Here is a 27817-nt window from a genome sequence, read left to right on the forward strand (position 1 = left end):
AGAAAAGAAAGGTCCGTTGACACAGATTTTCTATACCACTTTCTCTCTTTTCCTTTTTATACACAATTAGTTTTTATTAACAATTACATCATAGTCATAATTATTTAACAGGACGTTTGGAGGATACTAGTACTAACACCAACTGTTGTTACTAATTATAAGTAGTGTACATTTAATGTAGTCATTATGACTAATTTCACAAAAAGTTTCAATTTCAGGATTTTTTAATAAATATTTTTACTTTTTGGTTGAATAATTTTTTTGATTTCTTAACTAAATTGACATTAGCAAAAATTTAATATTTAAATATTAGAAATGTACATTGAAATGAAAAAAACTTTTGTACAAATGGCTCTTGAAATAAAAAGTAGCTTCCATTTACAGTTACATTTACTCCAATAATTATGGACTTTTCTTATTTTGTTTTGATTAGTTATTTACTCAGACAAGGAACATTACAATGGTTATAATTTTTTTTTCAAAACAAACGTTCAGAAGTACAAATAAAAATCATTATGGTAGTGAAATGATTATGTTTACATGTAACCATACGGAAATTATGAATAAATCAGTTTAGAACTCGAAAAAGAAATAATCTTTAACTGGACTGTAATAACAACTACAATGGTTTCTTCATAGAACCTTACGTCAATAAATATCCATACAAACAACATTTATTTATTAGCAACATCATTCATATCAAACGTTCATTTTCTCTTTTTCAATAACTTATACTTGACATTATTAACTCAGTTCTATTATAAAGTATACTAACGCCCTCTTTTTATAGACACAGACAAATGTCCTATTTGCATCGGTCGGAAAGCTACTCATGCTTTTTCGTGCGGACATGTGTCTTTGCAATTACTGCGCATTTAAAATAATTGAACTACATGAATTGAAGAGGAAATGTCCTATTTGTAGGGTATGTATTACTCAATCACTCATAAAAACTTTCATGAATTAAAATTTTTGTTCATAGTTTAATCACTGAAATCTTTTTTTATAGCTAATAATTGTTTATTCATGTATTTATAAACTTTTTATGTTACCTTTACGAGTGCACTACGATTCTAATATTTCTACACTTGTATTAAGCAGTATTGTATTTGTGTAGTGTTGAGTATCAACTGGTGCAAGGTGTTTGTGTATAGCATCTCGTGAAGAGTTTCTGGGTGTAGGAGTGGCACCCACTCAACCTTTACCTGTTTACAGTCCAACCTTTTGAGTATCATCAAGCTACAGCTTAATCCACAATACCTACGGCGAAAACCATTTTCAATCTAACAAGATCAGAACGAAAAAACAAAGATTAAAGAAGTTTTTTTTAAAAGTGATAGTTTATATCTTGGTGGTGAAAAAGTATATCAGTAAAGATAGATAAGGCTTGGAAAATCAAGATGAATTGAAAACAGAAAGACTAGTGAATCTAGTACAAAAATCAAGAAAATAAATAAGTGAATTCAAGGTGGTAAAAATTTTGATACCTGCGTTTGATAGACAAGATGATGCTCACTGGAAGAAAAGGATAACGATGTTTTTGGAATTTAAGAAATGTGTAACAGCAAGAGAAGTATAGAAAATATTGACAAAGGAAACGATTAGACTGAAATAAATTTAAAAGCAATTAATTACGTATACAGTGCCATTTCAAATAAGCAGTTGTATTTTGTTAAAAATTTGGAAACAGCGTATAAAACTATGAAAAAGTTTGATAAAATGTATCTAAAGAAGTTGACAGCCTTGCAGATCACATGTCAAAATAAATAAGAAAAAATTAGGATAAAATATTCCCAAGAATTGTCCGTTTTTATAAAGTGATTTAAAAAAAGCAATGAACAAAGTAAAAGCGGCAGATTCCACAGTGACTAAAAAAGAAAAGTTGAATTATTTGTTGAGAACATTGATCGAATCGTACAAATATATTAGTGATTTTATAGAAATTTCGAAAGAAGAAGAAGAAGATCAGACAGTAAGTTATATATTCAACAAAATGTAAATGATGGAAAATAAATTAATAAAATGAAAATCAAGTGCGAATGTACTATCGAACGATTCTATATTAGAATCGAGGAATCACTAAGGAAGCAAAAAAAAAATCCTACTACTGTCGTAAAATTGAACGTTTTAAGAAAGATTACCTGAATGCAAACAATACTTGCTAAGTCAATCGAGAACAGAGAGGTGGAAAACAATAATTTTTTTGGAAATGGCATGGCGTGGAGCGTGGAGAAACAGAGGCAAAGGCAGAGGCTTAAATGATCAACGATACAGAGGCAGTTTGTAGTAATAAGACAACGGATCATTTGGTGCCTTCACAGCAAAGACTGTCGAGTCTATTAAGACGCATAGTGAAACGAAAGAGTAACAAATCCATTGGCTTTTCGTACTGATCATGTCGTAAATGAAAATGATATTTTAGTATTGAATTGAAAAATAATACAGTAAATGTGGAATGGTAGAAGTTTGAATGCCACAAAAGTTAGTTATGTGTCGAGTTATTTTTAAGTTTTCAATAAGTAGATATAAGAATAAATGTGTCAGATGTTTTTTATGTAAAACACATAGCTAAAAATTTGATTAGTTTTGTTAAGGTAATGCATGAAAATAAAATAGTTGCTTGTAACAATAACGGCTAGAGTTTTTAATAGCGAGGAGACACTTTTAGTAATAGCGTACAAAATAAAAAAATTATATAATATGCAAGCTGAAATTCGAGAAAAAGTGATAATGAATGCAAATTCTCTAAAGACTTTTATTAGGTTGAATCCTATTTATTTCAGAAGATTGAGAGGAAGCGTTACAAATAACTAGAAGCTCGTGGAAATTCCAACTGCCCTCCACCGACGTGACAAGATCGTCGTTCTCAGGACCTCTCTCCTTCCTAAAATTCGAAAGGAATATAGGAAAACATCACCTTATACCAAGGGTCAATTCAAGCTTTGCACTTGTGTGCTGACTCGGGCTTCCAACTTGGCTGCTACCGATCGCCTGAGCACTAAAAAGCGCAAGCCACGGGCATTGAGCGGCCATGCTGGGCCACGTCCATGACAGTACATTTTAAATGTTTAAATGTTTGATTGAAGGCTTGTCACAAGAAATTTAAAGTGATTACATGAAATGTGTAGTATGTGCATAGAAAATAAAATGCATAATTTATTATTTGATAATAACACAGAAAAAGATAAAATATTTTGAAAACTGTTCATACATATGAACGGGCGTCACAATACCACTAGAAAATTTTTTTTTATCGTTTATCGATAATTATAGTAACAACACTTGAGTGTATCTCCTGAGAAAAAAAGGACGAAGTTTATAATTGTTTTGTATCGTAACGGCACAGCCGCTATGAGTTTGCGGGACTAGGGAGGGGAGGCTGGAAAGGAGAAAAGAAATAGAGTGAAGAGAGTCAGACTAGCTTGGGAGTCTGTGCGCAACGGTTGCGAAGAGAGCGAGCTTGAGAAAGGTGCTATCGTAACGACATGAGGAGGTTAGGGAAGCCAGCGTATTGCGGAAGAACGAGAGAATTTGTTCGAGATTGACGCTGAGACTGGATATATGAATAGTTTAGGGCTTGTGTTCCAAATCTTAACCGAGAAAATTAGCTGGTAGGAGTGCCCACCAGTTCCTTTGCTGATCTACGATCTTCCTTGAGCTCGACTCCACGCTTCACTATCATCGAAATAAGTAAGTTTACGATTTTCATTAATCAAAGCCTAAGAATTTCCAGTTATTAACGCTCGTTTGTGTGTGTGTCGTTCAACCCAAAAATCCCTTGGCTCTGAAGCTATTCATGGTGTTCGATACTTAATTGCTCCTCGCATCAGAAATATTCGTGCCCATGATAAGTTAGTAGAGCATGAGCTGGTCAGTATTGACTACAGTGACGAAGGTAAGAATCGCTTATGATAAGAAGTACCTAACAGGGTTCTTGGGCTTGATTAACCTAGTCGAAAATACATAAAGCAGGACAGGAGAATACGCCCTGTTCCCTGCATCTTTTCTCCTCACGCATCCCGTTACATCGCATATTAATGAAGTTAAAAATTTTACTGGAAAAAGAATTTAAAAATTAAGGTGCGATAACAAAAAAGAATGTATGAATAGAAAATTACCCAATTTAGTAAAATAAAAAGAAATTATTACTGATGCAATACCACCTTACGTACACTAACTGAATGGTATGGCTGATAGATATACTAGAAGTATAATTGAAATTTCGAGACGTTTGTTAAGTTTGAGACAAAGTAACACAGAAGATTACGGCCAGACGTTGTATACGCTACAGCCTATTGAAAGAATAGGACAATTACAAATATTGCTGAATTAAAAACTTCTTTTAAAACTTTCTTGTGGAAGAAAACTTATATTGGACATTTAAAAGCGTATGGAATAAGGGTGCTAAAACAAAGAAGAAAGTTAAAATAGGGCAGGATATCAGATTTAGGTATATTATTATGGGTTATGACAATATTAGATGCAGAGTTTGATAAATAACAAAACTATTTAAGCCAGAAATTTTGATGTTATAGAAAAATGTGAACATCGTATTACACCAAAAGACGATAGTTATAATAAAAATAAAGTAATTCATAAAAAAATCTGATTCAATCACGAAATTTGTGATGTGGTGTCTGAAAACAATATCTACAAATTTACTTAAACCAGAAACAAATGTAAAAAGTACAGAGTAGTGACATTAATACTAAAACTGAATCAGTAGTCAAACGATTTCAATAAATATTTTATTCAAGAAAAGAATTCTACACTAGCTGAGACGCAAATATTAGAAAATTTTACTGGATTCATTAGAAGATTTATATTTAAAGTTAGATAAACTGATTAAAATTTTCAAAGATAATCCTGGAGATTTTTGTATAGCCGTAAGCTTAGTGATTTTACAAAGAATTCAAAGTACTTAGAAGTAAATTCACTTCATTAATAATGATATTTAAAAAAATTATGTATATCATAAAAATTGATTCTAAGAACTTTATCATAGATATTTTTTAAAATCTTATGAATAGGGAAAGTTTGAAAAGTTTAGACATAAGCCAAGAGACCCAGTATCAATTCAGGAAGGCATATTGAAAATGTTACACAATTACACTAGAATAGACAAATATGTAATTTTATATTCATGTTAGCGGGAGATGAGCTATCTCTAGGATATTTAGCTGTCAAATTTTTTAACAATCATTTTTTCGTTTGAACTAAAAATTATCTTGAGTCTTTCAATTGGCATGCAAATATGCAAAGTCATTAATTCTCGAGTAAATACATCACAAATTCAACACTGGTCAACAACCGTAGCAAAAGCCGAATAAAACCTTTCATGCAAAATGCTTCCGATAAAGTTCGAGTACTAAACATCAAATATGATAAGCTCAAACATAAGGTTGATATGACTGACTAAAGGGTACTATGAGTGAAGTTCAGAGGTGTAAGCTTTTAGGAAAAAGACGGACGATAAATTTTTCAAATTAATTAAAAGAGTGACCAACGAATTTGTGGTACAGACAAATATGCTCAACAAGATTATGAATAGGCTGAATTGAGTTAATTTTCAAGCCCACACTGACAGGAGATCAGTGGATAATGACAACAAAATAATTAATAAGATCATTGTTTCGACTCAACAATTAAACTTTTTCAAAGAATTGTTTTTAACTCTAATCAATGATATGAGAGAGAGAGACTAAAAGGATTACAAGTATTTTTCCTGAATCAATTCATGAAAGACTCCAAATAGAAAATACTTGGACAGTTCCGTCTATAAAGTATAATTTCAAATTATACAAACAGACTTGACTTGACATGTTTCTTGACGAATTGATATAAACGTTTTTAATAATTACTCGGCATATAATTGACAAACCTATTGTTATCATACGGAGTACTATTTTATTAATTATTAAAATAATCATTATGTTACATTCAATCGTTTCCCATAAATTTAATTTTTAAATGTCACGCGCAGCTCCAACTTCAAACTTTGCACTTGATAGTACCGTCTACCACTCGCTAAGTAGTAACTACCAATTTATGGTAAACATCGCAAGTAAGGAAGTAGCTTAAAGTATATAAGAAGAGCTGCATGACAACCCAAGATAATTCGACTTAGATCGTGCAAGTATGTGTATTACATGTATCTCATTCTTTCCAACTGTCTTCATATGAAACAGAGGTAAAAATACGTACATATTCAATAGAGATCCCTACACCTTAAACTCTTCTGTCTTTTTACTTCTACCTTTCTGCTCCTATCTCCTTTTTTCCTACTTCGTCTGTACTAGGTGCTCATGACCTCTCCACCTCTCAACCAAGAGTGGAGGCAATTGACTCCTGGTTAGCGAATAGACGACTTACTTTTACAAGACTACGTAGTGGTAGATTTCCTGGAGTTCCTCCCTTAGAAACCCACTCGAGACATATCCACACAGTTCCCGGGAGACTTCTTCGAAACTTCTCCCCCATGCCCTCTCAAGACGATAAGAGGTGATTCTACCCGATAGGTTAAGACCACCCCGATCAACTCTAGTGCCTTCGCCATCGAGGGCCAACCCCCCCACTTTCCCGTCCAGCCACTACCTCGTCACCGGCCACTAGTCCGTAGCCTTTGGAAGGGCCAAAATTCCTCATCCGCAGTGTGGTCCAAGTGCCACACAAAATGACCCAGACGAGGATAGAATGGTTTAAATACACGTAGTCATGATAATTTTGTAATATGTATTTATGTTGTGACGTGACGAGTCACCGTCACAGTCAGAATACCGGTTTTGTGATAGCAGACAGGAGGAGAGGCGATACAGTGCGCACTACCCCTACCTTATCCCAAACCCATGCATAGGTATCCATCCCTACTGTGGGCAACACGACCGATTTCCGACTGTGGGTAACACCTGGTGTGTGTGTGTGTGTGTAACAACGCAACACACACCTATGTAAGTGGCTGAGGTGCCAAGGCAGCACGCATCAGCGGGCCGGGAGGAGACACTCTCACTCTTGTCTGCTTGCCAAAAAGTCATACTTTTATATACGTCGGTTGCGTTTGCGTAAGTGAGTGAGGCGAGCTCCGTATCAGGCGACAACAGGAGACGCAGCCACGGCTACCTGTTGCTGACCCAACCGGTTGCAGGCGTATACACGCGGCTTCTGCTGGGACTCGTGCCATCCGAGTGCTGACGCCTGCCAGACGGATCTCCCAGTGCCCGTGGTCAAGTTGCGGTGTACCTCTCCATAGGAGTGTTAACGGTAGGCCTGTTTCCCTTAATCCTGTCCCTACCGCGAAAGCACTGTGCCGAACAGCAACTGCCGGACCTGCACCCACAGGGCCGAGTTGTTATTTGATAGGTCTTGTCGGATGGCTGGACGTTAACATTATTTTGTACGTCAAGCATAGTCATTGTAAGAATAAACACATTATCTTTATATACGAATAGATGTGCTTTCCTTGATTGTATAAGTTTGAATACCAGCTATCCACCTCTCCTAATGGCCCTTAAGAATAATTGTAAATAAATATTAGATGTACCGTGTCTTGCTGCTGACTGCAAGGCGAGCAAGGCACGACACATCACAATGTATATCAACCACCCTGACAACTAGGCCTCTCTGGTCTCTAAGGGTTACTGCACAGCCACCACACATTTACGACGATCTGAACTTTGGAGGAAACGACGATCCTACCTCTCCCACAGCATCGGGTGCGATACCACCATCGTTATTCGGCTTGAAGGATCATCTTAACTCTCTGGAAAGCATCTCCCCTCACTCCCAACTCACCCTCACAGTTCAAAGCTGCCCACCTTAACAGTCTGCTTTTAACACTATGAAACTACCACCCTATACGACAGAATAAATTGGGCTAGTCTTCGTGTGACCTTGAAGAGACGACGTTTTTATATGATTATCTATGTATCAACTTGTGTAATTTTTAATTATGTACATAATTTTTGATATAATATGTAATTTTTAAAAGCGCTATGTCTGTTAGGTTGACGCGCTGTTCTAGCATCAGCAAGATGTAGTCATCCTGAAGAGGCCATTAGTAAAATGGTGAAATCTTTATCCACTTTGTGAATATTTTTTATTGAATAGACATGCTCTAATCGCCCAGTATTTCATATTAAGTCATTTATTATTATTAATCAGGAGCAGGTGTTGAAGAGAATTGGTGTATTGTATAAAAGTTTTAATTTATTTTAGGAATTATTTTTGTATTAGGCTTTTTTTTATTGCATTTCAAGTTGTCAACGTTTGTGGAAAAATATGGTAACTACAATAAAACTTGATAGCACTTTGTCACCATGCAGATAAGCAACTGTTGAGTTTGGAAGTGATTAACAATCGTTATAGTGTTGTAACCATATGCAAACAGTTACTTGTACATTTATATTATAATTGTATCATAATGAGCCAAGGTATATATTGAAAAACTTGTACTGACTGACCATTGGCTCAACCGTACTGAGTTGCGTTTCTTCTCACATTCACAGTTCCCTAATTAGAGTGTAAGTAGGACACCGAAATACTGGATTTCAATTTATGTTTATTAATCAGTCATGGTTTTATTATCTGACTTTTTAATCAAAACCTACTACAATGGAAGAATTTTTTTCACATTACTTAAAATTTTATAAAGACTCATCTTTATGATTTCGTTAATAAAAAACTCTTGATTACCATTCCCTAGCTTGTCTGTTTTATAACTTTTACATTTTTACTGTGACATAAGCAGCAAGAGACTTTTACAGCCCTGTTTATAAAAAAAAAAAAATTATTATTCCTTAGCTGTTTCGTGTGTAAACGAAAATAATACTTAATTTATGATTTATCATCCTTCATTTAATAAGTTGTGAATACTTTTAATATCAAAAATATAGGCCTCCATCTTAAAATCTTGAATGCATGATTATAATAATATAATTTTCATGCGTTACAAAGAATTTTAGACTTCAAAAACTTATAAAAATAAGAAAATGTGTATGTAATCCAATCCCAATACAATCTGCTTTAAACATCTTACGTACACACTTTAGACATCTTACATTTCCTCTAAGGAAACTAAAAAATTTTAACTGAGAGTTTTGTATACTTACATTTAAAATAAATCTATCACATACGTAAAGGTCGCTTCTTTACATGCTCCTGCAGCCAGAATATAGTAGCACCGGTCTACATGGCAAACCTGCTTATGTACGCGTGTAAACCGCCATTTACCCCGTGAGATAAAAATAGAAATTTTTTATTCAACATGATAATAGAAAAAATATGGTTATTTATCAGGTGAATATGAATTTATATTTTCTTCAAAAAAATTAAACTATAACTATGATTAAAATTTAAATTGTAATATTGAATTCCTCAATTTATTAGAAAAGTTTAGCAGGGTGTAAATTATGCAATAAAAGTAATATATTTATCAATATTATCACGTGTATAGTAACATCTATGCACAGTTGGTAACAAATACCATATCTATAGCGCCCTTTACCTTATAGAAGCTGCACCTAAGGATCAATACCAACACTCGGTTGAACGGTTCCCTGCTTACCAACAACTTCTGCACCCTAATAACACCCCCACCAAATTTAACATCTGGCCTAGGCCTGCAAGCTGCACTTTTTCTAGGAATATGTTAATCAAATTTAGCTCCTTTCGCTGACCCACCCCCAGCTCTACCTACAATTATTGATCCAATTTAGGGTTTAAATATGACCGAGCCTTGCGGGCTCAGCCTCTTTCCTGGAGAAGCAGCCAACCAGTAAGTAAGGAGCCAGTATTCATTGAACAAGAGATATTTATAAGCATTCATCTAATTGTATTAATTCTCGTTGTTATACTTGTGATCAAATAAATAAAGTTATGCTAATTACTTAATTGAGCTTTTTCTTCTCACGAAATAAATTACCAACGCAATACTTAACCCACTTTACCGGCCATCGCAGGAGAGCTGTCGACGTTAGATTGTTTGTCATACGTAAAGGTACTGGTAAATTACATTTTAAGAATTTAATTACATTAAATACTGCTTAACACTGTGACGTGGCGAATTGGATATACATCCAAACACGTCATGGAATCCTTGTCACCGGCAATAAATGGTGAGAGTCTCATAGGTAGCTCTTTCTCTCCTGCATGTGGCTTACTGTAGCGTACGAAATTACAGTATCAGGCCCGTACGCCGTAGCATTAAGAGTAACTATAGAGCTCGGTCTGACTCTCCTTCCATTCGCCCTATACCCGTACCTTGGAGATGTGTGTGTGCATTACTAAAGGAATGAATCTGTGAATAGAAACTATCGGTGTGTTGGTGTTCCGGGAGCAGGAATGTAGCAGTGCTCTCGCCTGCGGCAGAAAACCGAAGACGTGACCGTCACAGTACCGCCACCCGAACTGACGCTCTGCGGCCAGAGTTAATGCGCGCTAAGTGGCAAATTCAAATGTGCTAAAACCAACTAACTAAATCCCAAGCTTTTTAACCTAATAACTCAGTACCCAAAACCTCTTAAACCAAATAACCCTATACTTCAGATAAATACAACCTAACAATATTTTAAATACACGCTCAACTTATAACTGTATACATAAATCATACTCATCAGATTGCAAAATCTTTAAAATAAAGATCCAAACGACTTGCAACACATAAATATAATGAGAAAAAACTACTAAATAACCCAGGGAGCTTGATATCCAATTTATTTAATGATAAAAATATAACATATTACTACAGCGCATTCCCCCATATGACCCAAGGCACTTACTGGCCAGTTTATTAACAAATTAAAAATAAATTAACAGCCCAAGCGCCTATCACCAGATGACCCGGGGCGCTTACTGGCCCTTTTGTTTAATAATAAACTGAGCGCCTATCACCAGGTGACTCAGGGCGCTTACTGGCCAGTTTTTTAACAAATTAAATATAAATTAATAGCCCAAGCGTCTACCACCAGATAACCTTGGGCGTTTACTGGCCTGTTTATTAACAAATTAAAAATAAATTAACAGCCCAAGCGCCTACCACCAGATGACCCGGGGCGCTTACTGGCCCTTTTGTTTAAAATAAGCTAAGCGCCTATCACCAGGTGACTCAGGGCGCTTACTGGCCAGTTTTTTAACAAATTAAATATAAATTAATAGCCCAAGTGCCTATCACCAGATAACCTTGGGCGCTTACTGGCCAATTTATTAACTAATTAAATATAAATTAACAGCCCAAGTGCCGATCACCAGATCACCTGGGTAGCTTTTACTGGCCAATTTGGCTTATCATAAACTGAGTGCCTATATCCCCAGATAATCTCAAATACTTGCTTTTTAGTTTACAAATCGTCTGATTAATAATTATTGACACAAGTGCTTGTTAAGAAACGAAAAGAATCAAATTTCTGGCTCTGATGGTATGAATAAATTGCTTAAAAATCAACAACAAGCTGTATAACGTCCTTAGTTTCCGGATTAGCATAAGTTCCGTTTTATTTTTTGTTAACTCAAAATTGCTCTTAAATGTTCTAAGTCACATCGAAGTATGCCTTTATAATATTTTATAATTATTATTATTGCAGTAGTTGGCCAATTAGTACGTTAGGTTACTTATACATACCACTAGTTATTTGTTGATTTTTTTTGTATCATACAATTAAGATACTATTAAGTGCCAAGTAATCACTTTGCTACACATTAAATGCCGTACTATTGTAGCATTTTTCATTTTATTATCCAGTCCCAGGTTATCTGGTGGTAGGCGCTTGGGCTGTTAATTTATTTTTAATTTCTTAATAAACTGGCTAGTAAATGCCTTGGGTCATATGGGGAAATGCGCTGTAGTTATATGTTACATTTTTATCATTAAATAAATTGGATATCAAGCTCCCTGGGTTATTTAGTAGTTTTTTTCTCATTATATTTATGTGTTGCAAGTCGTTTGGATCTTTATTTTAAAGATTTTGCAATCTGATGAGTATGATTTATGTATACAGTTATAAGTTGAGCGTGTATTTAAAATATTGTTAGGTTGTATTTATCTGAAGTATAGGGTTATTTGGTTTAAAAGGTTTTGGGTACTGAGTTATTAGGTTAAAAAGCTTGGGATTTAGTTATTTGGTTTTAGCACATTTGAATTTGCCGCTTAGCGCGCATTAACTCTGGCCGCAGAGCGTCAGTTCGGGTGGCGGTACTGTGACGGTCACGTCTTCGGTTTTCTGCCGTAGGCGAGAGCACTGGAATGTAGTAAGGATGGCCAATGTGTGGTGCTCTGTTGGCTGATAGTGTGTGCTGGGCAGCATAGCATATGGTGCACCTGCGCGGCGAGACAAGGACAGACACTTGAGCTCGTTGCGAGGCTAGCACCGGTGCAGCACGGCATGGCATCAACAGACTCTCACCTGCTGAATTGCCGTAACGTTGCGAAGCCGAAACCTCAGCACCACACACACACACACGAGCCAGCCCTCACACGGTCACCCAGGTTCCCCGGTGCCCTCGACGCTCGTAGCATCGCCAGGAGCATCACCAAGTACTCCACTGGAGCAGTGGCCTGGTAGGTGAACGTATATAGTGTTGGTGTTGTGTATTGCGTGCGTGAAAGTAGTCGTCCCTAATTACCCTTCCCTTATGCCATATAGAGTCAGCCCGAGTCCCCTATCGCTAGTTACCAGTGAACGACACCACGATATACTAATTAGTGGCAACAGCAAGCCACAACACAGGAATCGTCACCGTTGTGGTGTGCTGCGCCATAAGTGTAATCTCAATGACTGATATTAACATCTATAAATAAGCAGTGAATAGTCAAGTGTGTCTTGTTGTCGTGTCTCGTCTTGAGCAGCGCTGAGTGCAGCTGTGACAGAGTGGTGCTTCAGTGTTCGATTAGTAAGTGCTCCTGAATAAAGGAAAAGGCTATTCAATTGCGATTGCTGTACGGCGCTACCTGTTGCTGCAAACGGTGCTGCACAATACTGGCGGTACCCAGTCCTTTTCCAATCCACATTAACAGAAAAGTTGCATGACATAGCATAAATCAAAGTACTAAAGGTAAAGTTTTAAGTATAAACACACGTTAGTCGCAATCTCCGGCTAACGTGTTACAACACAAATACACTTGCTATTCGCTCTCTGCATGCTCGATTTAAATATCTGCGAGTAAAAGTTGCGGCAGAGAGCCACGACGTAACATTATTTAGAACTTATACATCTAATACCAATAAGTAAATAACCCTTAAGAGCTTTGACATTGACATCTAATCATCAAAAAAAAATTTTTTTTGAATCCGAAAATCTTTTAACTCCATAAAAAGTTAGTATACATTCAAAAGTTTCTGTGTTCTGTCACGCATTCTTTGCCTTGTATGTTGTTTTGAGAGAAAATAATTGACCTCTCATTTATTTATTTCCATTTAACAGTAATGCTTAAGAAAAAAACCTTTCTGAAAAGAACTACGCTTATTAACCTATATATCTATTTACTCTAAAGGCTTTTGTACAATTATTTATTTTTTACTTGGCTTCGATAAATTTAAACTTGAATTTTTACTTGATTGCTTAATAAAGTGTTATAAGATTTTTAAACTTTGATTTTAAATTAAAAAAAATTACACTAATTTTCGTCCTTCTTTTATGATTCTTCTCTTGTGACTACTGCTTCTTTGACAACTGTGACTATAGATTATTATAGATCGCTAGACTATAGATTACTATAGATCGCGGAAATCGTTCGCTGTTTGGACAGGAACATCGTCTTTCTAGATGCAGTGATACGAAAAATTGTATACAACCCTCGGTTGAAAGTTGCAAGGATGGAACTTGGAAAAAAGATGCAAGGACATATATACAGCTGTCTAGTACGTTAAAACGAGGCAAGATTTTGCCTTGGGTTTCTAAAACGATCCAGTACCAAAGAGGCAATTAACTAAAGAAGATTTTATCTTTTTTGGAGATGTCATACATAGAAAAAAAATCTATTCAAAATACTGTAAAATTTTGTGACTCATTCATTTTACAGGAGAGTCAGTATTATGTATTTTTTAAATACTATAAGAACATTTTCTTAAACTCAAATATTTTTTTTTTATTTGGATATAGAGGCCCAGCTCATAATTAAGTATTTAAAGTATCAAGATTCACGAAAAAAACTAATAGTTTTTCGTGATCTAAGAGTAAGTATTTATAGTGCTCATTTATTGACACAAACTTACGTTCATATCGATTACAACCATTGCGTTTATATAAAATATGGCTTGGCGGTGCGCAGTTCATTTGAACGGCTAATAACGTATTCGTTAAACGAGTGCCATATTCTGCCAATCCTAATTAAGTTACATAGTAGAATTACTTATAAACACAAACAATACCTTCTAATATGTCCTGTTACCTACATATAATAGAACATGGCACTCGATTGACAAAATAACGTCATACGCGGAGATTAATGAAAACTGTACCCCTGTTTTTCTATACCTTATGTTCCTTACGTCATCAGTAATCTATACCCAAACAGAAATCTATTGAGGATACCTCCTTAGTTCGTGAGGACCTCTATAGGTATCCTACAGCGGACCTACTGAGGCAAAGTAACGCGGCGTACAGTTGGTCCTCTTTAGGGATCCTAAATAACCGTGCATAGTGTGACGTGGAAAACCGACGTCACGGTAGGAAGGTATGTCGTAGTAGCAGAAAAGAGGAGAGGCGGCACTATGCACACCAACACTACCCCACCCACAGCCCTTGTACTGACCTATCCCTTCACTTGTCCCTACTATAGGCAGCACTGCCAGCCCTTGACTGTGTGCAGCGGCCGGTGTGTGTGCGCACCGACGCATACACAGGCAGGTAGCTACGGTATCAGGGAGCACGAATCGGAAGGGCGACAAGAAAGGCACTCTCCGTTTTGTCTGCTTCCCGTCGGGACGTATAATCCGAAGGCTTCGTTGCGATATATATGGTTCCACGGGCGTGTGTGCGAGATACCACTGTGTACTGCACCGAGCGGCAACAGGAGGCGCAGCAACGGCTACCTGTTGACGACCCGGACTGCTGTGACAACCTTCACGCATACACTTCCAAGGACTACTGGGTTCAAGTGCCAACTCCTGCTCGTCGGATCTCCCGGTGCCCGAAGCTAGTGCTGCAGAAAGATCCCTGCAGTAGTGAAAACGGTAGGCCTATTTCCTATGTATCCCGTCCCTACCGTGTATAATCATTGTGCCGAGCAGCAACTGCCGAACCTGCACCCGCAGGGCTAAGGTTGCATAAAGTCAGGCCAGGTCGGATAGTCAGGCAGGGTAAACTTTGTATAGAAGTAATGTTCTGAGTAATTAATAAATGCAAATAAATGCTTAAATGTTTATCTCGCCTATGTATGTATACTGATTGCCAGCTATCTCTCCTATCCACTTAGCCCTATAGTAAGTCATGATAAAGAATAATTTCATATGTGCCGTGTCTTGCTGCTGACTGCAAGGTGAGCAAGGCACGACACATCACAATACATAACCAAACTTAGAGCATTTTTCCAGTCAAATGTATGTGTGAATTCAACAAAAGCGAGGGACAGAAATAGAGTTAATCTGTCAGAGTAAGAGAGCTGTCAGAGTAAACAAATTATGATGACAAACGTTTAATAAATGAAAAACAATCTAACCTATAAAGATGTAAATTATATATTAAATAAGATATTTTGTGTCTCAAAAGTACTTCAATTGCTTATACTTTTAATACTTAATGTAGTTATTTAACATATAAGTATATATTAAGTATTGAAAGTATGAGCAATGTCAGTACTTTTGAGATGCAATATCTCAAAACTATACACAATAGGCTTAAGTATAATGCCAAAAATTTACATTTTTCATCAGTCTGCACATTTCTGTTGAACAATGATTATAATTGCGGCGTTAAAGTAGTCGTAATTTCTTTAATTATTGTACAGCACGTAAAAGTCCTTTGAACAAGTATACATTTTTTGCACCAATCTATTTTTTATTCGATAATAAAACACCTGTAGGTATAATAGTGTATTTCATTATAATTCTGTCTCACTCTATCACATTGAATTTATACATATATTTTAACTCTAGAGACTCTTCAAGTTTGGTTAGTACACAGTTCTTTAGGATACCTGAAGAGGACCAACTGTACGCCGCGTTACTTTGCCTCAGTAGGTTCTCCATAAGCTATTTAGGTATTCTATAGAGGGACTCTCGTTCGCCTCAACAAGATTTCTGTTCGGGTATTATCCCTTACATAAAAGAAAATGTGTTGTCTGACTCATTTCAGTTATTACCGTTATCTCAAGATATGTACATTTAAAGCTATTGATTGAATGATACTCCTATATACTATATCTTCTATCTCTTTCACAATTCTATCGTATACATTCGTGTTGACAATACAAAGAATCATACTTATATTTCATTCAAAAAAACATTCATGTATCAAACACCTAACCTTACAATTGTTATGATTGTCTTGGATTTATAACGCAGCTTCTTACCAAATTACCAGTCTTATGATGCGAGCAGAATGCAGATTTATAGCATTTAATCAGCCAGGAATGCTTGTCCATTCTATTTCTTTCTGGATACATTTTTTCTCACCCAAGCCTTGACATCTTAAAATCCAAACTTCTTGTTAGTAAAGTTTCCTTTTCTGACTGGAACAAAAAAAAATTGTTTCATTTTAGTGAAGCAAATACTACTGAATTAAAATATTAACCTTTTTCCGTAAGAATCTAGGAGAGGGTTAGTAATGCATTGTATTTGACTCTACGTATACCCATTGCGTTACCTAATATTTACGTACCCTAATCCCCTACCTCTACTACCGTGTCCCTATTGTTCTTAATTTTTATCCTCTCTTTTTTTCAATATGAGAGTGATTTATTTGGATCCTTTTATTTAAACTGATAAATACCTAAGGAGTGAGCTAGTAAGTATTAGCTTTCAAAAACAAAGCTGTAGTTTCTTCAGATAGGGGCTGAGAGGCTCTCATTCTACCGACTAAGCTGCCAAAACTCTAAGTGAAGGATTAGTTTAACTTAAATTTTTCACGCTTAATAAATGCATAAAATCTGTCTTCAAATTCAGAACACTATATTTTTCCTTTAAAAGACAATAAAAATAGATGCTGTTTCATCATATTCGTTGTTAAAAATTTTTTAAATTTTGTAATTTGTCACATCACCGAACTAAGTAGCTGTTGTGAGTTGCAAATTTTTACAGGAGATGTAAAATCATATATATATATATATATATATATGCACCCTGTTCCGTCGAGAGACGGAATTGAGCGGAAATCTCATCTAGCCTCACATTTCAGAGTCGCACGCACCTCATTTTCCACTGGAGCCTTGCGCGCACCCGCCTCCGTCGCTGATTGGCTCATGTCCCATCGGCGCGAGATCGGGGGGGGGGAGGCGGGGCTTCAGGACTTGGCAGTTACGCTTTGCTTGCACGCTCTCTCTTGCTTGGCCTGCCGAATTGAAAGCATCTTCACGCTTAGTGCTTTTTTTCCGCTTGCATTTTGCACCGTCAGCAGGAGATTCCGCCACTGTCATCGAGCCCCAGGACTCAGGACATCGTCGTCGAGACGTTAAGTCTTTTATTACCATTCATTTAATTCTATTTCATCCTCATCTTCCATTCATTAACTCGACCTACGCCTCATTCTTTCACGACTTGCTTCTTGCACTGTCATATCTCTCATCAATCACACCTCGGGCTAGTTCAGTGCCTCTACATCTCTCATTCTCATTATTTGATCATCGTTCATCCATCCATCTCTTGCTCGTTCTCACCGCCACCTTAACTCTTTCATCTCACTCGTGCTATCTTTCCTTTCCGTATTCAAGGTCATAATCCTCATAATCATTCGGGCTTGTCCTCCTCACCCCACGCATGTCTACGTCTGTCACATCGCCCCCTCGCTCATAACATATCTCTCTCCCTCGTGCATCCTCGTGCAGAATCTACCATTAGCCCCCTCACGTCCCCTAACTCTCATCATCGTCCGCACCTCATCTTACACAACCTTACACATCCATCATCACCGTGGTTAAATTCTCTCCATCCATTAGCATTCAATCACACCACTACATACGCCAATCACACGTCTGTTACACCATACTCAGTGCATATCGTCATCCCGCTGTCATCACGCCACGTCTCACCAGTTCAATCCCGTTTCTCGTTCCGGTATCAGGATCCCCACCCGAATTCGTCACTCAAAACAACTATTGTCGCTGAGCTGCCGCAAGTGGTAGCTAATTTCGTTTTCCGGGCGTCAGCCCGCTTTCACCAGCCTTGCGCTGACTCGTGCGACTGCGCAGGGCCCGCTGGTTCGCCAATCATTCGTCCATCGTTACTCGACCTTTAACTCGTGGGCGTTGGGAGCCGTCACCATCAGGTCCTCCCCCTCACCACACACACACCATCAAACACTACAATTCAAACAATTAATGTATGATCTGTTCTTTAATTGTAATTTCGATTCGTGTCAATAAATCTGGGTTTTTTATGCCATAGGCTTTTTCCCATTAATTCGTGGTTATTAATTGTGTTAACCTTTCTCTCCCTTGAATTCTATTTATTTTTGATCACTATTTGTTTTCGTATTATTTTTTTTGTATTTTAATTTAAACCAACCCTCTATATTGTAGTAAGCCCCCTATATTTTCAGTCTCGCTCGAGCGCTCGTACCGAACGCACGCTTTCTGCGCACGCACGTTACGCACCGCTCTTACTCAGACTTGAGTTCTCTCTAAACGGCCCTTCTCAGGGCTACCTATTTCTCTTTTCGTAAACGCGACTTAGTCGCACCGCGCGACTGTGTTTCCTCAAATTTCCACACCCGCGTACACGCTGCCCTCAGGGGTGGCTCAATTGGTTAGCCTTTCACTAGGGCACTGCTTAAAAATGAGCACTGTGGATAATCAACAATTTCAAGTCAGTGTGACTAACTCTTTTGACGCGCTGTTAGAAGAATCGGACTCATCTTCCGAGATGTTAGCGCTTAACAGTGCAAGTGATCGTGCAAGTGCCAGTGACAATAGTGCACAGTTCCCCGCAGTGTCAGACATGACAGTCATTCGGCCAAAGGACCAACGATCCCTCGAGCTGAAAAGCCGAGACCTACGCGTCAACCGACACGACTCCCAGCGGGAACGCAGCCCGCTCTCCCGTGGCGATACACTGGCAAAAATTGTAGCCGAACTCGCCGAACTCCGGCAGCGGAACGAGTACCTGGAAAAGATTACGAGTGAGTACAAATTCAACCAGCAAATTGCTAAACTTGTCCAATCCAACAAAGAGAAGGACAACAATATCACGGGTATTTATACTAAGTCCCCCCCGCGCAGCAGAAAACACCCCGGTAAAAGTTCCGGATTTCATCTCTCCGTCACCCGCAAAACCGCGACCCATTAAACCTGCTAAATCCTTCCACTTCAGGAACCAAGCAGCCCCCTCCCATACCCAGCCCTAGGCCAGTGGAAAATGCCTCCAAAAATTCGACCGCCAAGAAACCCGCCGCAAAGAGAAGGCGTACCAAAATAGTGACCAATGTGTCACTTTCGAACTCCGAACTCTCCGATATGGAGTTTAAAGAGTCTCGCGACTCCCAACCCCCACCAAGCTCCTTCCAAGCAGGGAAAAACGCGTTCGAAGGTCACCTCGAGGACCAAGCTCAAAATGACTCGGAGGAAACCAACAGCGCCCCCAAAAAGAAGGCACATCCATCGATCACAATCCTGGACCAAAAATTATGGCCCAGGATTAACAAAGCCCTCGTAGCAGAGAACATCCCTATCCGCCGCGCCATTACGACATCTGAAGGCACTCGCGTGTACCCCGAGAACGTCGACAGCTTTCGACGAATAGTCCACGACCTTGACGAGAAAAAGGTCGATTTTACCACCCATCAACTTCACGAGGATCGTGAAATGATAGTTGTCATCCGTGGGGTCAACATCGGCTATACGGAAGCAGAAATCCTAGAGATAATCCAGGAAAAAGTACCATCCACCCGTCGGATCTATCGCATGACCAAGGGTGAACGGACCTGGTCCCTGGTTACCGTGTACCTGGATGCGTTGAATGCCAAATCCAACGACATCTATAACCTCAGGTCACTTGGGGGCACTTCTGTCAGAGTGGAACAAAAGCGCAAATCGAGTGATGTACCTTAATGCCGTCGCTGCCAAAAATTCAACCACACGGCAGCCTACTGCCGCGCCGCCTTCGTCTGTGATTTCTGCAGTCTAAACCACGCTACCGCAACCTGTCCAAAAAAGGACAAGGACCAAGTCACCCCTCGCTGTGCTAACTGCCATGGTGAGCACCGCGCCTTATACCGGGGTTGTCTGAAAATCCCCCAAAAAGGAGTTTACGCTCCAAAGAAAAGTACTACCCCACCTCCCCCCCCTTTTAGGAGAGCCGCCCCTCGGACAACAGCTCAAGGCTCGAACATCATTCGCCCGGGGATGTCATACGCGAATGTGACATCCTCTTAACAACACCGAACAGGAGCTCCTCCCCCGACTTCTCTGCTCAACACACCCCTGACCACCGAGACAATCCTCCACTCAATCATGATCCTGCTGACTCGCCTCGACCAAAGAGTGTCCGGTCTCGAGGGCAAAAGAACAGCAGCACGCTAGACAGAGACTTTACGCTACTCAACTGGAACGCGAACAGCATCACACACAAAACGACTGAACTCACACACATACTCCAGACAGAAGACATCGACATTGCATGCATCACTGAAACACACCTAGACAACACAAAAACACTCTACATACCAAACTACACGGTACACAGACGTGACAGACACGAAAAATCCCATGGCGGAGTGGCTATCCTTGTACGCAAGGGCATCCGCCACCGAGTCATAAGTACGGACGCTGCTAACTGCGAAGCAGTCGGCATTGAAGTACACACCACCTCATCTGCCGCCATCAGGATCATCTCCCTCTATTCTCCTCCAACGGATGATCCAAACCTCCAATGCATAATCCCGCTGTTTGACTCCAACATTCCTACGATAGTTGCTGGTGATCTAAACGCCAAGCACAAATCGTGGGGATGCAAACACGAAAATCCTGAGGGTCGTTCCCCCCTCAAACACTTGCGTAACCTCAACATCAACATTGAGGTTCCAAGTGAACCGACTTACTATCCCAGCTCACCAGGCAAGACCCAGACATCTTAGACATATTCCTGACGTAAAACTTGACCATCCCTACGGAACCATGAACATCCCCAGACCTCCCTTGCAACCATAACCCAGTCTACCTAGAGATCCCAAGATCCCTTCTCACCATACCCGTCACCACCAGCCGCATGGACTGGGTCCACCTTGCGTATGACCTCGAATCCTCCCCATTTAAATGTCGTCCCATCAGGTCCCAAACGGAACTCGACATAGCAGTAGACGAATTCACTGACGAACTCAACAGATGCACATACGAAGCTACCACAACAACCACAGCTCCCCAACACACACTTAAACTCCCTCGCGACCTCCTGCGTCTCATCAAGGAGAAGAAAAGAGCCCAGAAACTCTGGCAAAAAAAGAGAACCCCCGAACTTAAAATTCACCTTAACTCCCTTGAAAGGGAAGTCAAATCCCAAGTCTTCGAATTTCGAAACAAGGAATTTAAAAAATTCATAGCCGAGGCAGAGTCCCACCCAAGAAATGCTTGGAAGGTCGTCAAAAACCTCCGTAACAAACGGCCTACCCTCCCCCCGCCCCTTCAACAAGGGAACAAACTCTACTCGCTGGATTCAGACAAAGCAGAGATCTTTGCAGATTCGCTGCAAAATCAATGCTCCCCCAACCTTAGCGCTAAAGAACTAGCGCAGGAACACACAAGGATCACCCACACGGTGCAGCAACAGGTCCTAGACAATCCAGATTTCGAACACTGCACACCCTTCGAAATCAGAGGCATCACCCGATCCCTAAGAACTCGAAAAGCCCCTGGCAGTGACGGTATCTCCAATAGCGTCCTGAAAATCCTCCCTCAAAAATTCATCACGGCAATTTGCAACATCAACAACGCTGTGATGCGCCTTCGTTATTTCCCAATTGCGTGGAAGGTGGCTACGGTCATCTGCCTCCCGAAGCCGGGAAAACCCCTCAGCAACCCCGCGAGCCACAGACCCATTAGCCTACTCTCATCGCCCAGTAAAATCACCGAAAGCGTCATTCTCACCCGCCTAAACAAGCACGCCACGGAAAATAACACCCTTCCAGACGTGCAGTACGGTTTTAGAGCCAGACATTCGGCCGTACACCAGCTTCTGAGAGTTACCGAAGACCTCTCCGAGAGCCTCATCCACAAAAACTTCACCGTGATAGCTTTCCTAGATGTACAGCAGGCCTTCGACAGAGTTTGGCACGAAGGCCTCCTGTATAAGCTTATTCAGTTAGGTTTCCCGCACTACCTCATCGGCACCGTCAAATCTTACCTCTCGGACAGATTTATCCGCGTTAAAGTAGGCGACTCCCTCTCTGACCCCCGTCCAATAACCTCCGGAGTCCCCCAAGGCTCCAAACTTTCATCCACCTTTTTCAACATTTTTTGCCATGACCTACCCGAGCGCGAAAACATTAACACGTACGTCTATGCAGACGACGTCGCGGTCAGCTGCACGTCAAAACAACACTCACGGGGCACCACCTTTCTAAACGAGCACATCACCTCTCTCCATAACTGGTATAGCCTTTGGAACTGGTCGTAAACGAGGCAAAGACTATAGCCATGCTCGTCTCTTGGAAAAATCCAAGGAAGAAACTGCAGAAGATAAAGGTCAACGGAGTAGAAATCGACTGGAGCTACTCTGCCAAGTACCTCGGCGTAACGCTAGACCGCCGACTCACGTACGTTCGGCACATCAACAACACCCACGGCAAGGCATACGGAGCCTTCGTGCAGCTAAAGTCTTTCTTTAACAACAAAGCAGTCTCCCAGAAGACCAAGCTGCGCACCTTCAACGCCATAATCAAGAGCATTAGCACCTACGCGATACCAACGTGGGGCGCTGCAAAGGAAAACTGACTACAGGGCATCCAGGGCCCTTTCATGAAGATACTGAGGTTGGTCCTGGGTATTCCGTGGTACATCAGGAATACCCAGATTATCAAGGAGTTTAACATCGTCCCTCCAATACAAGCAGCCCCCGTCCTTGCGTCTAAAATCCGCGCCTCCATTGCGGATCACCCAAACCCCACCATCGCCACACTCGCGAACCTCCAACCCGGTCGCTTTGACCTTATAAGACGTCCCTAGGTCTTTAATCCCCCCTGCTTCCATCGGATGCATCATCTCTATCTCCATGATCTCGACGTAACGAACGCGACTTCAATTCGTGCGCTCCCTTCAGGAGTACCCTTTTATCCGCCGTATCCTCTACGGCCTCAACCCTATACAACACTTACACAAATCACAAGTACGCTTCTAAATACACAATACCCAGCGGACTCACACATCTACACACACACACATACAATAACACAAAATTTAAGCTTCTCTAACTCTATTCCGGCGCAAGCTAAGATTCGAGCTTCGCCCAGATGCGTAAGTGCCCCCTCCTCTCATCTCTTCGAGAGCGAGTCGGCCTCCGAAATTCTCCGTTATTTTCCTTCTTCTTTCTCCTCTTATGCCCTTTTGTCTTCTAGGGGAGTGGTCCTCACGGACCTGTCCCATGCGGAGAGGTTAGTTTTTAGTCGGTAAGCACACCGGGTGAATCCGACACTACCACCGGATTAGCTGGGGTGTCTATGAAGATTTTCTCCTCCCCGCTCCATCAAAAAAAAAAAAAAAAAAGCCCCCTATATTTTTATTTTTATCAATTAAGTTTTGAATTTGAACCAGGCAATCCATGTTGGATGGGCTGCGTTTACACGCAACACACCACGTTCGGAGGTTAATTAATGCCCTATATTTCTTATTAACCACCGTCGGCTTGGCTTCGGGCGTTTATTCATGTGAAATCTAGGACAGTTTTAATCTCATTCACTAGGTGCATCATGTTCTATTAATCCTGCATTAAGTCATCTCTTTGAGTGAGCTGTTTAGCTCTCGTGACTCGATTAACTCACAGTAAAGTTCAGTTCTTTTTCCTAGTTATAACTTACCTAGTTCAATGTGTTTCTGTGCACTTGTTTTTTTTTTTTTTTTTTCAATTCCTGATTTGTTAATTTATACAGTTCGTGAATTATCAATCTGATAATTACATAAATTTCTTTTTTATACCAGTGAATTGAAAAAGAAACATTTTAAAATTTTCGTGCTCTACACGAACGGCAATAGGTACTCACTGCCCAGCCGCTGAGGCATGAACAAACGCATACAACTCTAGGGTGGATAGTGTCACTATAGTATCAGCTTCGGATCCATTGAGATTTCAGGAAATTGTAATAGTAATATGAAAGACTTTTTACCATTAGTTTTTTATATTTCTAAAAATTTGTTCTACTTTTAAACACTCTATAAAGTTCACCAAAGGATTTAAAAAAAAAGTAGAAGTGGATAAAACATGTTTTTTGCGTCTACAATAAAAACTAAATGTTGTACATAAAAACTTAGGAACAAAAAAATTCACGATGCCATGGTGAAGAGAATAAGCCACGTTAAGCTTAAATTGATATACTGTTTTTTTTGTAAACAGATTATAATTTGACCATTGTTTGAAAAATCCATAACTTTATACTATACTCTTATTTTTTTATTTTCCAGTACTTCAGACATGAATTGAAATAGTTTTTTTACTTTTTTATAAAGTTAGATTTGGGACCACGATTATACCCGTGTGCACGTGCGTTGATCATGTATTTGTTAAACAAAAGTTATAAAAAAATAAAGTATTTTAATATTTCCAATAAAAACTTTCTAATTATTTTGTAGCAACAGTAAAAAATGTAAAACAACAGTAAAACAAAGTAATAACTGAAAAAATAGTTGCAAAAAAATTTTTTTTGTTATTACTTTTATTATTAATAATATGATATTAATAATTATAACAATTGTTTATGCGAAGCTGCATTTATCATAATCAAATTTTAATACCTTGTTGGTGCAAAATTGGAAGTACAAACGGTATGTATTATTCCACAATTTAAAAGTTTAGTTGAGTTTGGATTTCAAATTAATTTGAATACACCAATACTGTCAGATTATAATGGTTTTGCAGAGCTGCCAATTACAAATTACTTTATTGGCCGAGTAAAATTGGTCTAGAAAAAATGAGAAAAGTTTGTCTTTAAAGGTTGTCACAGCAAAAAAAAACTAATAGTACGAAAAATAATGACAAACGCCTTGGAGCCATCGTGTACAGTAAACCTTTTCATTTTTCCTTCTAATCTCCTGTGAATACACAGAAATAAAAGAAACAAGCTCTTAATGACTCTTTACTGTCACCATTTACGATGCATTTTTGTACCATATCCTATGCATTTAATATAGGGATAGAAGAAATGTGGCCCAGATGACTATTCACAGACATCGTGACACGGCTCACGATAACGGCAACTATTTAACCGAGATCGGTGAGACGTGTGTCAATAATAGTTATAATAGTATCTTATTCAATTACTAAATAAATATCATTGCTCGTATTTTTTAATGACTCGGCAATAAGTAAACAAGACTGGATTTACAATAACAATTGTAATAAGCAATTTGTTACATTTTTGGAAGGTCGTAAATATACACAATCACGTTAATGTAACTACAATCTACCGCAAATTTAAAAAAATCAAGTTCCGTTGCTTGGTTCCACAGATGTTGATAATTTCTCTATGATGATCATTTTGAACTCGCTCATTCGAAAAAATCCAGACTCGTGGAGGAGATGAGCCTCCTGTCGGATCTTCCTTACATTCGATCCATTGCGCAGCACGAAGTTCCACTTCTTTGCGGTTAATCCATCAAAGTTACTTGCCCCTGGTTAAATGAAACGGCATTTTTAGATGTTACAGATCAACTCTCGATGAACAAAAGATTTTTTGAAAAATTTGGCTATGTTTGGCCATAACTTTTTTAAGGCTATTTTAAGGGAAAACATTTTTTTTTTCTTAGCTGTTCGTAAAATGTATATATCTGATCTTGCTGCAAGTTAGTGAGCATTATTAGGGTTATAATACCTATACTATATTCAAGTTTTAGCTTTTACGCTTTAGTTTTAGTTGGAACATGAGTTATAGATTTCTCAAAAAATGGCCTAAGTACACGGTTTTTTGCTTTTTACGAGAAAATCGCTAGAACTAATTGAGCTGAACGTGGCTCATTTTCTTTACCTTGGAATTGCACACCTATTTTTGAAGTTATACTTCTATAGGCGCATTATGCACGAGGGTAAATCAACGATTTCAGATTTTGACCTTGAGAAAAAGTGTGACGGAAGTGGATTTTTCTCCATTCTCCCCCCGTACCTCGTCACTCATGACGTACTTCCAGTTTCCTCTACACTGTGGGAACTGGGAAACTCGAAGGAGCTTCTTGCTGAGCAGCCCCACTGCTGCTGTGTTCAGGAAGAGGAAGGCGAGGTCTGGAAATGACTGGGCCTTACTTAACAATAACAAGTTTTATTAACATTGTTAAGTAGGGTTACAAAGTGCCTGTAGTGCACGAGCGACTCATCAAGACGATGGAAGAGTCAAGACTGACTGCGTGCGCGAGGCTTGCTGAGGCAAGAGTCTCATGGTACAGTAGGTACCCACAACATGGACATGATGCCATATCACATCACCACGCCACACATTTTAAATTTAATAAATTTAATTTCTTTTAACCAATTCTAAAAAAAAAAGAAAAAAACAGTTCCAAAGAGATTTGAACCTCGAACCTCTGGGCATACTAGCCAGGACCCTTACCCACTCTGCTATGAGCAGGCCCAACAATGGGAATCGATTACTTCATGTAATCTTATAGTTCGTAACTTATTTTTAATAGAAATTTTTATTAAATGTATATTTATTTATTTCGTTTAATTATAAAATAAAATTAATAAATAATTTAATAGAATAATATTTTTTTAATGTTTTTTAAAAAAACCTTTAAAATCAGTGTTTTCCAGCAGAGCACCTTCCCAATGTATTAATAAATATTAATTCTTATATATTTAATTTGTTACTTTTACAATAAATAAATAATTTTTGATACAATTCTTTCACATTTTTTCAAAATTTTCAAAAACTACAAACAAATTTTTTGTACTGCACAAACACAATAATTAATTTTTATTGTCTTTCAGAATTTTTTCATTCGTGATTAAAGTGATTTTTTGGCTAAAGAACGTTCTTCACATAGTTACCGGGGGAAAAGTTCAGAGAAGTGAGAGGAACGCGTTTATATGTACGAAGCGGTTATATGTACAGTAAAGCTAGCAATTGATTTTCTTCTGTGGATGTACTTATGTACATGCTTTTACGCACACTATATCTCCTCTTTCTAAATTTATTTAAAATGAAACTTGTGGGTCTATTTGAAAATTCGATAGGTTTATCTAAAAGTAATCTTTTGTACCCAAACAATTGGGAGATTCGTACAAATCATCCAAATGCCATTTAACGTTATTTTTTCATTAGGTTACATGTTAAATATTGATTTTTTAAATGCATCATACATAAAATAATGGTACAATCAAACGAGCTGCAATTTTTCTGGGTATTTCTTATTCTATTTCAATATACTTTTGTGATTTAAATAATATCTGTCAAAAAAACATGTGTGATGTACGTCCTGAAGGGACATTTACTGGCATGTAATATTACCGTATTGAAGAAAGCTATACTACAGGATGGTTTTTCT

Source organism: Copidosoma floridanum, unplaced genomic scaffold, assembly GCF_036245765.1.
Source record: "Copidosoma floridanum isolate Cflo_tuat_1 unplaced genomic scaffold, Cflo_Japanese_pri ptg000032l, whole genome shotgun sequence".
Lineage (NCBI taxonomy): Eukaryota > Metazoa > Arthropoda > Insecta > Hymenoptera > Encyrtidae > Copidosoma > Copidosoma floridanum.